This window comes from Lissotriton vulgaris, chromosome 9, assembly GCF_964263255.1.
Source record: "Lissotriton vulgaris chromosome 9, aLisVul1.2, whole genome shotgun sequence".
Lineage (NCBI taxonomy): Eukaryota > Metazoa > Chordata > Amphibia > Caudata > Salamandridae > Lissotriton > Lissotriton vulgaris.
The window spans coordinates 616,596,249-616,612,532 of NC_141697.1; the positions used below are offsets into that span (position 1 = coordinate 616,596,249).

Consider the following 16,284-nt stretch of genomic DNA (forward strand, 5'->3'; position numbering starts at 1 on the left):
TTTTAATATGGGACTAGGGGCCAGATGTAGGTGACCATTTACCGTCCGGTCGGACGATTTCGGTAGTTACCGACCGGTAAATGGGTTTTTTGGATGTAGGGGGCCAATTTTACTGATTCGGTAAATTTACCGAATCGGTAAATTTACTGAATGTGTAAAATACCGAATCGGTTACTTCTAGATGTAGGTGGGACTCTTCTGAGTCCAAGAGGCCTTTCAGAATCGGTATTTTACCACCCAATCCAATTTGGTGGTAAAATACCGAATCCAGGTGTGCATGCACACCTATGCCATGTGACAGACAGACATGCCCTTAGGGCATGTCTGTGTGCCACATGGCACACATGCCTGTATTTGGGGTGCTAGAGGGTGTCAAAGTGACACCCCCTGCACCCTTGCTAGAATCGGTATTTACCAAATCGGTAAATGCCCATTGATTCCTATTGGCTTCAATGCCCATAGGAATCAATGGGCATTACCGATTCGGTATTTACAGAATCGGTAAATACCGAATCTTAACGATTCTGTATTTACCGATTCTGTAATACCTACATCCCCCCCCTCTATTTTACCACTTCTTAAATACCGAATCGGTAAAATTCGGTATTTAAGAAGTGGTAAAATAAAATTACCTACATCTAGGCCTTAGTCTTTTCGTTAAATGAGTGAAAACTTTGGCCTCCTTTATGAGTTCAGTGTGATTCCTGTTTCGGCCTGAAACACTGTATTGGAAAATGCAAGGGACGAGGAATACAGCATCTCTGCAGCACTCCTACACCCAGACATTTCACGAGGTAAAAGCTGGTGAAATTTGGTGTATGGAAGGGTGGAAAATGGGGAGTTATCAGAGGTCGTCAAACACTGTATTTCCCAGCACCACAGTAATTACCAATTCTTCAGTGGAGTCTCGGGGTACAGTTTGTAATTCTGCGGTATTCCTGTATCCTAAATTGCGGTCCCAATGGTATTGGTAATGTTGGGAGTGGGAATACCGATACAGTGTCCCCCTGTAACTGGTGGGGATGCAAAGCATATTGAGCTCCGCTCAGGGGACTTTTCGGATGAGCCTCCACCAGAGGAAAGCATGCAATGCTTACCAGAATGGTGAAATCGAGGACCGGGTATCCCAGGGGTTCTCTGCCATAGACTTCGATTTTAATAAATATATACTTTTTGAGAACCTTGACTTTGGAGACAGGCATTGTAAAGTACACCATCTCTTTCACGTGACTATGTTGCACTTTAATTACCACCTTGTGAGATCAGCCACTTGCAGGGTGTTGAATTGAATCTTCACAGCTTTTCAGTAAGGCCAATCTGGATTGGCGATAAAAGATTCCAACATTAAGGCAGGGTGTGTTGTTAAAAGGTCAAATGACAAATTGAAGCATTGTGAACCTTTGTTGCATGAAATGTCACTGCTAAAATGTGTTTCGTTCTTGGTTCTTATTTAATGAATTGGACTCTGGCTGCAATTTTTGGTTTGGTGTTAGCCAAGACCTTTTGAATTTTCTAAAATGATATGTATAATGTATTTACTTAAAGGTATTTTGAGCCACCTTTCTTCATTTAATGTTCTGTTGTCATTCACATCTTGCTTCAGCCCACTACAGCATGCAGCGTGGGGCAGTCGGTCAGCCTACTTCAGCCACCTTCTATTGTCACTTTGAGTGACTGCATTTTGCTCTGTCACAGTGAGCACATCCACACACAAGGTAGTTCCCTTCAGTGCTAGTGTTTTGGTTGTTTTTGGTTTCTAATAACTTTAGTGTTGCTTTAATATTTACAGCCTGACCTGAAAACATACCATATTCTATGCTTTATTAGTTTCTATCTCCTGTAAATGCTGTTGTAAATTCCTTTTGGAGTCTCCTTTGTTTATCTGACTGTTGGTATTTCACAGCATCGTGAACATATGTTGTATGAAATGTCACTGCTGCGATTCTTAGTTTCAGGGTATTATTTAATGAACTAGACACTGGCTTCTTTTTTCTTCATTGTCATATTAAACATTCAGATGAATTACTGTTAATTTTCCTCCAGAGAGATTGCAGCCCATAGCCACCAGGTAGCTTGGTGACCTGCCAGACATCCTTAACAGGTCCTGCGTTTCAAAGTGCCGCTGTATAAAACCTCAGATCTGGCCTAAGGTGTCAGGTAATACCTGGAGTTCTTATGTAGGATTGTCCTCCAGATAGCTAATGTCCGAGGTATAGCCCGAGATTTCATTGTATGGCAATTGTTTGTGGTGCAAGGGATTACAATATCCCTGCCACCCTGGGGGAAAATTGTTTATTGCGTAAATGCTGATTTCTCGGCTTCGGTATTTACGGAGACCAATCTGCTGACCTCCATATAGGGGAAAAGAAGTAATTGCCCATGCTCTACCCGTTCAGTCGTGTGCAAACATGTTGTCCTCATGATTTTGCTTGTAATCCTGTTTCATCCTTAAACTCTTATAGCATCTAGAGTATAATTAGGCCGTGGCGTGTTTCCATGTGCTACAGCGCACACAAGAGTTACAAACAATGGATTTGAATGCTCACGAAGAGAATTCCCTTAAAGTTTGAACATTTTTGTCTGAAGCAAAAACTGTAACTTTTTTGCCGCATACTCTGTTTTGTGCAGGCCAACAGAAAAGTGATCACGCACACTGAAATGCCTCAGTTTTAATCTAAAGCACGTGCATGTCTTTTTTCAGGAGCAGTTTCTGACCTGCTTTCGGAGTAAGTTCAGTTCCAGACCGAACAGCGGTGAAGATGGGAGAGGAAGGATCAGTGAGCCAGTTTCAACATACAGGTACTTTTAATGTTCGCATTGTATTGTAGCATTTGTATTTAGACGGGCAACAAGAATAATTTTTCCAATACATAAGATATACTTTGAGTGGGGTTTGGGTCAGCCTCTTTCTCGTGATTGGATAGCTTTGTTGTCCATCTAAATTGTCTGCTCAATTGTCTGCTCATGATACAATGGGTTTCCTCCCTTTTCTTGTGTTTGTCCTGCCTAGAAGCATGCGTCTCACAGTGTTCGTATTGGATGACTTGTATCCTTCTATTGCAAACTTGAGGGAACTTTCTTTTTTAATTTAATATTGAGCAACTGTGTTTACTTGCCTTCTCCCTCCACCTTACCCGCCCTTCCTCCTCCTGCATGTGCTCACTTTTCACTCCCTTGAAAGGCCCCGCTCCCATGTTCCAATATTTGTATATTTGTTTGAGGGCCCGGAAGCTACAAACTGCTGCTGATTTGATTGTTGCTGATTTTTCTTTTAACATTTCATGTAATCGTTCTAACTATATCAGCCACCCACCATGTTAGAACTGTAAATCAAAAATAGGTGCCTCATAATGTTCACATCGGTGGACATCTTAGAGTGGACTTTCTTTACTAGATTTTATTCAGAGTGGTTCATAGCGGTTTCTGAGCCTAAACTCAGGCTTCCATAGGCCACTTTTGTACAATCCTTCTCACCTTGCAAGTTTAAGAGGCACATTTCTGGTAGTGGGGGCGTTAGTGCTGAATTCTCACTCTGCCAGAGAGGAAAAGTGCCAGTAAAGTAGGAATTGTTTTCAATATTTTTGTATTTAATGAAATTGGGTTTCCTTTCTGCCCTTATATCTTCACATTTCTATTCAATTGCTTAAAGAATGTATCTTCTTTTATTTGTCCTCAGAGCATTTTACTGTGAATGATACTTTGAATTTACTGTGGCTGATATTTTCACAGTAACTGTTTTTAAACCACTAGATTATTTTCACAATAACTGTTTTTAAACCACTAGATTATTTTCACAATAACTGTTTTTAAACCACTAGATATTTTCTAGTAGAATTTTCAGTATCGGGGCTTCTTAGTGGTCAAGAGGTTGGTTTTCAATGATGTTCATTAATCAAAGACTATTTAAATGTTTAAACCGCAAGATGTAGGTGCTGTGAAGTATTGTGTAACCTGTGAATGTTTAAATTGCACTTTAATTACCAGACCTTCTGTTTGCAGGGTGTTGATGAGGTTGCATACAATAAATGGCATCTCTTCAAAGCGCTACTGTGATAATGTAATTGGCTACAAAAGGTGCTCACATCTCTATCTCTCATGTGCATTCTTATAAAAAATGATTAATCTATAGCCACTTGTTCTGTCCATTTCTAACGTCAACTATCGCTATTACAAAGACGTTCTGAATTTGAGTTCCTATTTTTTATGGCCTGGCTTAACAGCGTAGCTTTCGCCAAACAAATATGTGAGCATCACTAGAGAGGTGCCTTGGCTCCTTCCACTTGTGGAGAGCCAGGAGTACATGTTTTGATTGGGCAGAGTTGTGTGCTTCCACAAAAATATGCTTGCCCAACACACAGCTGTAATCATGATGTTTATTTATCCGTCTGCTTGAGCTTGAACTTTCAGGGGCACACCCCAGTGGTAATTTTATTAAAGCGTCTCAATAATTTATGGTGTTTTTCTCTGGCAGCAGCACAGATGCGAGGAGGGCAGTCATCAACCTACATGGATGTTTAGGTCTGGCTTAACAGTGCAAATGTTACCTTACCTTTTAACTATAACCAATATTATCCTACAGTTCTTTGTTTCTGCACAAATACATATCTATTCCCGTGCTATTTACTTGTAAAACATTCGTATCAATTTGCAATTCCTAGCCCTTCTCAGTGTTACTTTCAGCAATGGTCTGCAAGAATCTGTTCATCTAGCAGTGTACAGGCAGCACTCCACATATGGTGACAATCATAACAAGCATTTGCAATGCAATAGGTCTCGCATTAGGAAAGTGTGTGCTATTGGTACTGTAAATTACAATTTATTTTAATATGTGTTGGTTTTGAAAATATATAAATTAATAGCATTGTTCTCTACAAAGCCAATAGCTTACACTTTCTTAATGCGATTCCTATTGGCTATGGAAATGCTTGTTGGTAGCAAGCAAGGACAGTGCTGTTGTGGTGCTGAGTGATGCTGTTGTGGTGCTGAGTGATGATGTGGTTGGGCTGAGTGATGTGGTGGTGTATTAGAGTGATGTGGTGGTGTCCCTGAGTGATGTGGTGGTGTATTAGAGTGATGTGGTGGTGTCCCTGAGTGATGTGGTGGTGTCCCTGAGTGATGTGGTGGTGTCCCTGAGTGATGTGGTGGTGTCCCTGAGTGATGTGGTGGTGTCCCTGAGTGATGTGTGGTGTCCCTGAGTGATGTGGTGGTGTCCCTGAGTGATGTGTGGTGTCCCTGAGTGATGTGGTGGTGTCCCTGAGTGATGTGGTGGTGTCCGTGAGTGATGTGGTGGTGTCCGCGAGTGATGTGGTGGTGTCCGTGAGTGATGTGGTGGTGTCTGTGAGTGATGTGGTGGTGTCCGTGAGTGATGTGGTGGTGGCAGCAGTGTGAGGCGGGCAGCAGTGTGCAGCATGCAGTAGTATGAGTAATGCAGCAGTGTGCAGCGTGCAGCAGTGTGAGGTGTGCAGCAGTGTGTGGCGTGCAGCAGTGTGTGGCGTGCAGCAGTGTGTGTGAGGGTGAGAGTGTGTGTGAGGGTGAGAGTGTGTGTGAGGGTGACAGGGTGTGGGGGGTGAGGGTGTGGGGGTTTGAGGCGTGAGGGGGTGTGAGGGGTGAGGGGGTGTGAGGGGTGAGGGGGTGTGAGGGGTGAGGGGGTGTGAGGGTGAGGGGGTGTGAGGGTGAGGGAGTGTGAGGGTGAGAAGGTGTGTGAGGGGTGAGGGGGTGTTAGGGTGAGGGGGTGAGAGGGTGAGTGAGGGCGAGGGTGTGTTAGGGTGAGAGGGTGTGTGAGGGTGAGGGTGTGACGGGGTGTAGGGGTGTGAGGGTGAGGTGGTGTGAGGGTGTGTAGGGGTGGGTGAGGCGAGGGTGGGTGAGTATGTGTGAGGGTGGGTGTGTGTGAGGGTGAGTGTGTGTGAGGGTGAGAGGGTGTGTGAGGGTGAAAGGGTGTGTGAGTAACGAAGTAGTGGCCTCTGTATGGGATACTAGAATCTTTGGTCAAAGCCAGAGAAAGGCTTGAACAAAATGGCTGCAACTATCTCAAGCCTTCCGCAACACAACCATGGAAGCGCACACACAGACGCAGAAATTAAAGAAAGGCGTGCCACTCACAGGCATGCAACAAAAAGGATAACTCATCAACAAAGTACCTCTGCTGAGTTGGACAGGAAGAAACCACAGACATCACAGAAGAGGCTTTGCTGTAGATACTAGCCCGAAAGAATGTGGCCAACACTTAATGGCCATCTAATAATAGGAACAAAGAATTTATGGGAAAGCAGGGAAAGGCACATGGAGTCACTGTTCAGTGTCCCGTGGAAAGGGATCTGTGAAAGTGATATTCAGCCCCAATTCTAATGACGGGGCCAAGGACAATAGGACACCCGTAGATATACTGTAAAATTGCAGCAAAACCCTACACCTCATAGGTGGAGAACCTACATCTGATTCGGTGAGGAAGGAATTAAGTAATTTTGAATTTGGTTTCATTATTTAAAGTTTCTAGACAAGATGAAATCCAATAAAAATGTAGTGTAAGTTATGATTCAAAAGAGAATAGATAACACAATTTCCCATGCTTTCACTGAGCCTTGCAAGACCAAAACACGTTAGACACAGGGGCAACAGAATCACTGCTTAAAAGCATCAAGCTTCAGAAAGACATGATCTCACTGTACAAATATTCAAGGTCAGACAACACATGGTCAAATAACAAAATGGACCCTGCTTCAAATCCCTTTTCAACTGAGCTAAGTTGGCATTAAGTTTCGACCAAGTCAATATTCGCTAAATGAAGGAATTTTACTGATCAACAAAATGATCTATGAACAAGTTCAATTACTTTTCCACTCACTCAAAAAAGCACTGCAGCCCTGGCCATGTGGTGAGGAAGTACAAAATAAAATGCTCAGGGAGAGCCAAACAAGCCTGGATTTCTTGGAAAACCAAGACCTAGCAGGACACCTCATTGCAGACAAGCAGCAGCAGCATCTAACATTTAAAGTAGCAACTTTTTTTAATACAGTCAACTTAAGCTCCACAAAATACCTATGTCTATGAAGGGTTCCTTAAGTAAGTCATGAGTGGATGAAGGAATTTAATAAGAAAACAAGATGATCTGCTAATAGCAATGGCCTTGGGGCCAAATTAACCTTTTCAAAGAAAGGTGCTGTCCCATCAAGATAGGACATACTGTGTATTTCATGGTGTAATCGGACAGATTATGTTTACGGATACAAATTACAAAGACATTGACTCAATTCAACTGTACTAACTAATAAAGAAACAGGAGATGCAGCCACTGGTCTACAACTGAGCACCTAAATTTGGGCCTAGAGACATGCAAACAGGTAGTTCAGGTGCAGGACAATCTGTATAAATGTCATCAGTTTCACTTACTTTTGTCACCCCTTAGCCTCAGAACTCTCTGGATCCCCTCTCTCCACATGCCATCTACAGTCCCTACATCTTGAGCTATATTTTTAGCCACATCCGGCATTTACTCCATGCAGAAATATATATATATATATATATTTTTTTTAAAGCCGTATTCATTCTAGTTTTAAATGCTGATTGACATGTACATGTCTCCGCGGAGTAAACAGGCACAACAGCTACGTTTAAGATATGTGCATCGGTCGCTGAGCTTGGATCATGCAAAGAAGTAAAGACTGGGGAAGCGGGGCAGATCTGCGAGAACAGCGCTACATCTTTAAGCTCGGTAAATTAATTCAGAGTTTTCTTCAGTTTTTAATACCAGCCATTGTATCAGAGTCGTGTGCTGAAAGTTGCCAGTTATGTAGACAGTTAATTCTCGCCATTTTAAAGGAAGTAAAATAACACTACATCCTCTAGAATTCACTGATTTTAGAAATCAAATGTTAAATGAAACCCAGGACTGGAACTGTGATGCCCTGTAAACCAGATGAACTGTCAACTATTCTCATGCTGCCTTTGGGACCCCCATCTGTGCAGCTTCCCTCCTACAGGCTACAGCGGGCTCTCACCTGCATGCTGCTTGGCCAGCTCTGCGATGTCCTTCTGGCTGAAGAGGTAGGTCTTGGAGCTCAGCCACGTTTGCAGCAGCTGAATGACCACGGCCAGGGCTGCCAGCGCTGCCCGCAGTGCCCGGGAGCTGAGTACAGCCATGCTGCAGCCGGAGAGGACCTTGGGGTGCAATGCTCCACCTGCAGCGTGCGCTGACTCCCTTGCCCTGGCGCAGACGGCACACGCCCTAGCGCGAGACGGGAAGAGTGGCCACGAACGGGGGCTCCGCGCGCACGCGCCCATCTGGAGACGTCCCGAAAGTCTAGCATGCACAGGTTACCAGCTGCCAGTCATGGAAGAGGTACCAGACAATGTAACTAAAGTAGGTGCCATCTTGGAAGGGCGTAGCTTCTAGTTAGTCTCTTCCAATGTAAGGATAAGAGCACTTATTTTCTCTCTCTTTCCTCCGTATTTGAGGGCCTATGTGTCTCATATATGAATAGTAACAAAATGTCGAATCCCATAAAGAATGCCTCCACCCTGTTTAATTTGATGTTAATATGGCCTACTAAGCACAGACTCTCTCACATTAAAAGAACAAGACGTGCGCATTACGAAAATGGCCGTGGGGTGGAACTTCCGTTTTGTGCTGGAAGCTCGCGCCCACGGAGTGGCTGGCGAGGAGAGGAGCAGTGGAGACGCGGGGCTCCCATGCCCGAGGAAGAGCCCCGCGGTGGCGGCTGAAGTCCGGAGTTGCGCTGATGCGGTAAGTGGGGTTTAGGTGTAGTGGGGGTGGCGGCAGGGGAGGGGGGAGTGGGGGGGTGTGCGCGTGTGTGGGTGTAGCTGTGCGTGTGTATGTATATGTGTGATTGCATGTCTGTTAGCTGTGCGTGTGTATATGTGGGGCTGTGTGTCTGTAAGTGCGTCATGATGCATTGTGCCGGCATGTGTGTTTGGGCGCATGCCTGAGTGTGGCTGTGTGTGATTGAGAGAGGCTGTGAATGTGAAACAGGAGATGGGCACGGCGCCGTGCGCGCCCACGAGGAGAAATCGGCGCTCGCGCCCATCTCCTGTCTCAGATTCCCAGGAAACTGAATACAATAGTTGTCGAGCTAGACCGCATACTACGCATGCGCAACTCTAGCTCGACCTAAAAAGAAACCTTTAATCATTCCCTGATGGAGATCCTTTTTAAAGGACGAAACGCTATGGCTGGGCTGGATGTTCTCTATGTGAAGAATAAACTTTGTTGAAGACTAACCTCTATGGCTATCGTGTATTTATGGACATGGAAGAATTTCTTCACCCATCTGGATAGACATTTTTTTACATTACGTTTTCTGTTCATTTTGTTAAATATTCATACTACATCAGAGCCCCAGTGGCCTCACTCAGGGCTTGCGTTTCTGTTAGATTTCTAACTTTTTCTATTTCTTGCTTTTTGCATTTTAACATTTAAAAGTACCCATTTTTTATTTTAACTTTCTCACTACAAGTCATCTCACTTAGGGTCTGAATTGGATGGCAGTGAGACCGCCACCGACAGCCCATCGGTGGCCGACACACCGCCATCCTAAGCAAGCTTCCCGCCCACCACATTAGGATGGTGGGCGGTTTGTTGGCGGTCGGAACAACTGACCGCCACACATCCGATGGGCTCCTTGAGCCTGCCGGTGTGTCGCACGGGAATAATATCCCTACAACGGTGGCGGTGCCTACCAGGCACTACCGGAGGAATTATGATGTCCCTTTCCGTCCGTCTTTTCATGGCAGGTAACCCGCCATGAAAAGGCAGGCAGAAAGAGACTTTAAGGGCTTGTAGCGAGCCCCCTTCCCCCTGGACCTCAGACATGGGCCCTGGGGGGCACCTATGGTGCCCCGGACACATACCTGCACCATGTGGTTCCTGCCACTTAGTGCAGGGATATGTGCTGTGACCCCTTTTTGTCTTGCCGCTTGTGCTGAAGCGAGCAGCACCCGTTGCAAAACAAAATAAGGCATCGCGACCGCCGCAGTGGTGGTCACATTGTAATGCCTATATCAGGACCGCCGACAGCCTGTCAGGCGTACCGTTTCCAATAGGTGTGGCCATCCTAATCAGCCCCAAAATTGCGAACTTACAACCTAGCTCCACCTAAAACTTTAACTTTCTCCCTCTGCTTCTGTTTGCATTAACCGTTTCTGAATATTTGTATTGTTATGAATGTTTTCCTTGTTATCTATTAATTGCTTCTCTACCCGCTTGACTAACTCTACACTACACAAACACATCAAATAAATATATATTTAGGATCTAGGCTTTTAATTTGTCCAACAGCGCTTACAAGTAAAAATATTTTCTCTTCCAGGGGATCTTCATCAATAGTCATAAGCATTAGAATATTCCCGCCCATGCGCGGGACCCCGGAAACACTATACTATATGTGCCCCACATATATATATATCCATATATATATATCCATATATATATATGTATAAATAAGCAATTGCAGCCTACTAAACACCAGAGCTGAAACATGCTGTAAAGAATTTCCACCATATATGAATAACATGCATTAGAAACATGAGAAACAACAACACAGTTTGTTTTCAAAACTGTTTTAATGCTCAGAAAGCAGTAGAAATTCTTATAAAACACTGAAAGCATAGGAAGCTCCCAGGCTGCATTGCAAACACACAGTCTAAAAAAGACTGAAAAGCTAACCTGTAACTGCATGCAATAAACTGACACCGTGCCTTAAAGGCACCCCTGAGCCCCAGCTTCCCATCATGCCTCAGGGGTGACAGTTAGGTCAGTTTTCACTTTTGACAACTTTTATTCCTTACTTCGACGTTTTTCATCTGTAGAAGTAAGAGGCTGTCTTTTTTTTGACAGGTTGGGGCATTTTTAACACCTTAAAATGCCATCTCTTTTTGACTCCTGCCCTTCTTGTAGTAAAAAGAAGGCCAAAACAGACTCTCATGAAGTCTGTGTTCTTTGTCTCCCTGAAGATCATGACCCAAAGGCCTGCCCTCACTGCCAGAACCTGTCCAGAAGAACTTTGAAGGACACGGAAAGAATTCGCATTTATGGCCTGGCAGAGAAGTCTAGAGGAAGGGCTCCAAGAGGTCTAGAACATCTTCTAGAAGTAAGTCCTGGCGTCCTTCAGCCTCAGCGTCGGGCTCGGCGCTGAAAGAAGATCTTCAAGTGGGTCATTTATTGAAGAAAAGACCCTCTACAGCGGGCTCCCCGTCGAGAAAAGGTACGTCATCGTCGTCGAAGATTCGAGATCCTCCGCCGTTGTCAACCCGGTGGCGATCGGCGTCGAGAGACAGGACCCCTCCGCCGGCGTCAACCCGGTGACGATCGGCGTCGAGGAGCAGAGACCCTCCACCGTCGTCATATCGGCGTCGAGGAATGTCACCCCTCCGCCGTCGTCAACCTGGCGACGATCGGCGTCGAGGATCAAAACCCCTCCGCTGTCATCAACTCGGCGACGATCGGCGTCGAAGTGCAAAGTTCCTCCGTCGGCTTCGGCAAGGCGTTCGGTGCCGAGGGCAGGCTCTCTTCTGTCATCACAGTCCCATGAGCGATCGACGTCGAGAACTAGGACCCCTCCGCCGTCGTCAACTGGGCGACGATCGGCGTCGAGGATGAGGTCTCTGTCGTCGTCTCAACGGTGTTCAGCGTCGAGGGCGAGAAAAACCCCTCCGCCGTCGTCTCACAGACCTTCGACTTCGAGACTGGATACAGCTCTGCCGTCGTCTAGAAGACACTCTGTGTCGAGTGAGAGACGTCTTCTGTCGTCGGCTTCTCATCGCCGTTCGACGTCGAGACAGCACTCGCATGCTTCTCATTGGCACCGGTCGCCGTCGAGATGGCGTTCGACGTCGAGAACACGGCAGGAACCTAGATCGACGTCTGGAGTGCGTGCAGGTTCAACGTCGAGAGCACGTTCGACGTCGAGACAAGCCTCAGTGAGGTCTGGAGATGGATCGGTGGTCCTGGTGACGGTATCAGCCTCGCGCCATTCGTCCTCTAATTCTTCCAGAAGGGCTTCTTCCAGGTCTGCCACCTCGGAACCTGCTACACGCGTCCGCAAGTCTCCTTCAAGACTAAAAGAGGCTCCTGCTGCGGTTCAGTTGTCCCCAAGATGGTATCTACCTGTAAGTCATTGGCAGGACTCTGGGGCAGCAAGGCGGATGCAGGAGTATGCCAGTTCTGTGCATAGGTCTCCTCTTCAGAGACTGGTAGACGAAGCGGACAGAGCGAGCCCTCCTAGACACAGGCATGAGAGGTCTCCAGAGAGAAGGCACAACAGGTCACGTTCTCCGAGACGCGAGGAACGCACTGTGAGATCGAGGGAAAGGAGAAGTAGTGCACACAGACGAAGTAGGAGAACACCATCTACTTCCTCGACTTCCTCTACCCGATCCCCCAGGAAGGATTACTCCCCCACACTATCGGACAGCCCGATTTCCAGGGTCTCTCACATAGATGACATTAACACCTACCATGAGGTTCTGCAGAGAGGGGCGCAGAAGCTCAATATTGAGATGTCTGTCCCGCAAGTCACGACAACAGTGATTTTTGAGACTCCATCAGAAGACAGCATCTTGACCTTTGCTACCATTGGTTCCTGGGATCCTTGAACCGGTCATGGACACTTTTTTAACTCCAGCAACCATTAAGGCGGTGCCGGCTCGTCTCTTGAAGAAATACAAGCCGGCTTCCTCGGATCCAGTCTTCGTCAAGACGGATCCTCCTGCAGACTCTGTCATTGTGACGGCAGCGAAGAAGACACATACTGTTTCGGCCACTTCTTCTGTTCCACCAGACAAAGAGAGCAGGTCCCAGGACTCGTGGGGTCGCAGGGCCTGCACTTCTGCTGCTGCATCCCTTAAAATCTCCAGCGCGGCTGCGTTGCTTGGCAGGTATGATAGAGCTCTCTGGGACTCTTTGGAGTGTTTCAAAACCAAGCTCCCAAAGGAAGACCAAAAGGATTTCGCTGAAATAGTCACAGAGGGATCTTTGGTGGCTAACCAGGTGATAAGCACGGCGGCAGATGGTGCAATGCTATCAGCGCACTCTTTCGCGCATGGAGTATGCGCCAGGAGATCGTCCTGGTTGCGATTAACAGGTCTGAAGCCAGATGCTCAGCAAAGAATCATGAACCTCCCGTTCTCTGGCTCTTCTCTCTTCGGCACTCACGCTGACGAAGAGATGAATAGGATGAAAACCGAGTTGGACACGGTCAAGGCGGTTGGGTTGGAGAAAAAGAAGGAGTTTAAGCGCCGCTACAAATCCAACCAACGCAAGGGGCCTCAACAGAGGGTTCAAACCTCTCAGTGGTCCCAAAACAAGAACCAGGAGAAGACCCAGTTTTGAGAGGAAAAGTCCAACAGAGGTAGAGGTGGTCACCATCAGCAGTCCTCTACCACGACGAGAGGCGGGAAGTCATGAGCAGTGGCTTCCTCCGCCGCCGTTGCCCACTCCATTGGGAGGAAGTGCTTCTCAACATCTAGCAGAGTGGGCAACCATCACAGGAGATCGCTGGGTGCTGAATATACTACGCAATGGATATGCGCTACGTTTCAGTGCGCTTCCGAAGGACATACCACAAAAAAACTCTCGTCCTCATCAGTTAAAGCTGCTTCGAAAAGAGGTGAGAGCTCTTCTCCAAAAGCAGGCAATAGAGGAGGTTCCATCCTCTCAAAGAGGAAAAGGAGTTTACTCCAGATACTTTCTTGTCCCGCAAAAATGATCAGAAGGACAAGTTTTGACCAATTCTGGACCTTCGACTTCTGAACAAGGTCATAGTGAAGGAGAAGTTTCACATGTTGGTCCTTCACCAAATATGTCCACATCTGCAAGTAGGGGATTGGATGTGTTCGGTGGACCTCCATGATGTGTACTTCCACATCTCCATTACAAAACGTCATCGGAAGTACCTGCGGTTTGTGGTCGGCCACAAACATTATCAGTACAAGGTCCTGCCCTTTGGACTGAAGTCGGCTCCGCGAGTCTTCACCAAATGCATGGCAGTGGTGGCAGCCTTTCTTCACAGAAAAGGACTCTTCGTCTATCCATACTTGGACGACTGGCTGCTAAAAGGTCCATCCCCACTGCAAGTGAGTCACAACTTCCAGGTCTGTCTGCAGCAGCTGCACGACCTCGGGCTGCATGTCAACATGGACAAGTCAGTGCAGCAGTCCAACCAGTCCATCCACTACCTCGGCTCTGTCCTGGACAGAAGCGTGGGAAGAGCGTATCCTTCGGAGGAGAGACTGTCTTCCATGAGACAGAGATGCAGGCTTCTGCTCCAGGTGCAGAATCCGACAGTCCGACAGGTAGCATCCCTGCTAGGATCCATGGCGTCCTGCATCTTTCTCATTCCCAACGCCAGGCTGAGGATGCGTCCTTTGTCGCAGACTCTGGAGGACCAGTGGGATCACTCGACAGGTCGCTGGGAGGATCAGATCTCTGTCTCCGAGGCGGTGAGATCCTCCCTCTCATGGTGGACTCAGCAGCAGAATCTGATGGTGGGAGTCCCTTTTCACCAGCCACTACCAGTGCAATCGGTGGTGACAGACGCGTCTCTGCAAGGCTGGGGGCACACATGAGGTACCTTCAGATTCAAGGACGGTGGTCGGCGAAAGAACAGGCCTACCGCATCAACATGCTGGAGTTACGAGCAGTCCATCTGGCTCTGAAAGCTTTCCTGCCTGCAATCGAGTCCGATTCAGTCCTGGTCCAGACCGACAACACGACGACCATGTTCTACCTGAACAAGCAGGGTGGAACTCGGTCCCGTCCTCTCTCCCTGGAGTCACAAGCGATCTGGCACTGGCTTCTCGCCTGGAACCTCTCGGTGGTAGCGGTGCATCTTCCAGGAGAGCTAAATGTCAAGGCAGACGCACTCAGCAGGCACTTCGAAGATCAGCCAGACTGGGTGCTACACGACGAGGTGGTGGCGGACCTTTTCCATCGTTGGGGTCGTCCGGAAATAGATCCATTCGCGGACGACAAAAACACAAAATGCCACGCCTTCGCGTCCAGATTCCACCGTCCAGGGGGAATGCTCTCTTGATGGACTGGTCATGGACATATGCCTACACCTTTCCTCCTCTGCGACTGATCCCGAAGGTGGTGTCCAAGCTACTAAGATCCAACATGACCATGATTCTGATAGCTCCAGACTGGCCACGGCAGTGGTAGTACCCGGACCTTCTACATCTGTTGGTACTTCCACACAGCAGACTACCTTGCAGGCTGGACCTGCTGACCAAGATGGGAGAGAGGATTCTTCATCCCAACCTTCCCTCACTGAACTTGACAGCATGGCTCCTGAGGTCCTGCAATACGGACATTTAAATCTGCCTCCTGATTGTATGCATATTTTAAAAGAAGCAAAAAGACCCTCCACAAGTACGTCATACTCGTTTAAGTGGAAGAGGTTTTTTCTTTGGTGGTTTGCTATCTAAATCTATTAGAGAAAGATTTAAAAAAAAAAAGATAAACATCTGGAATTTTGTGCATTAAATACCAATCCTGCATGCAATGCCTCAATCTCATGCCAAAACTCAGAATAGGAGATATTTGCCACACCTGGTAAATACCCCACCCTGACGTATTGATATTTATTGGATGCAGTAAATACCCCATCGCTACACACTTAAGGGAAAGAAGTACACGCTAAATAATCCCTCCATACATGACTATTACCTCAAAAAAGAAATAAGGAATACCGATATTCATACAGACTATATCTGTACAAGGGTTGATTTTACATCACAATTTATTACCTCAGCCTGCCCTGTTGACCCTTAGTAGTAATATCTCTTAATCCTGCATCCAATTCGATAGTGAACAATCTGTGTGAAGAATGGTATCATTCACCTCTCCGGAGATACAAAGACATATAATGGACCTCTAAAAAAACTCCTTGTATGGGATGTCGCTCAAAGCCCCTTGTGGCCTCACCCACTAATTGTCTCATGCAGGTAGATGTATTTTTAATCAACACCAGTATGTTCTTCGGTGGAGTAAATTCTCCTGTTTGTGTCATTTGTTTACTTTTTCATGTATATGTATGTGTCGGCCAAACGCTGTTGTGATAACACTACTGATTAGGTGTCCCCCCACATCAACAAGAGCCCACATGTTGTTTTGGGTATATGCATACCTGATAATCATTCCATTTATAAATAGCTTGGGTGGTAAAATGTCAAACATATCTAATAATGCCACCCAATGAGGGAGTTCCACCATTTTATTTAGCCTGTACGTGATGACATGCTTAGATACTGCGCTGAGGCCTTTATTCAACC

At 46.6% G+C, this 16,284-nt stretch overlaps 1 long non-coding RNA gene across 1 annotated transcript in view; it reads left to right on the forward strand.

The window, feature by feature from the left end:
- Positions 1-16,284, forward strand: part of LOC147691964 (uncharacterized) — a 158,979-nt gene that overhangs the window by 80,661 nt on the left and 62,034 nt on the right. Inside the window, exons 18-19 of the long non-coding RNA XR_015299979.1 lie at positions 1,614-1,715; positions 2,702-2,799. This is a non-coding gene — a long non-coding RNA (uncharacterized LOC147691964). The remainder of the gene's footprint in view (positions 1-1,613; positions 1,716-2,701; positions 2,800-16,284) is intronic.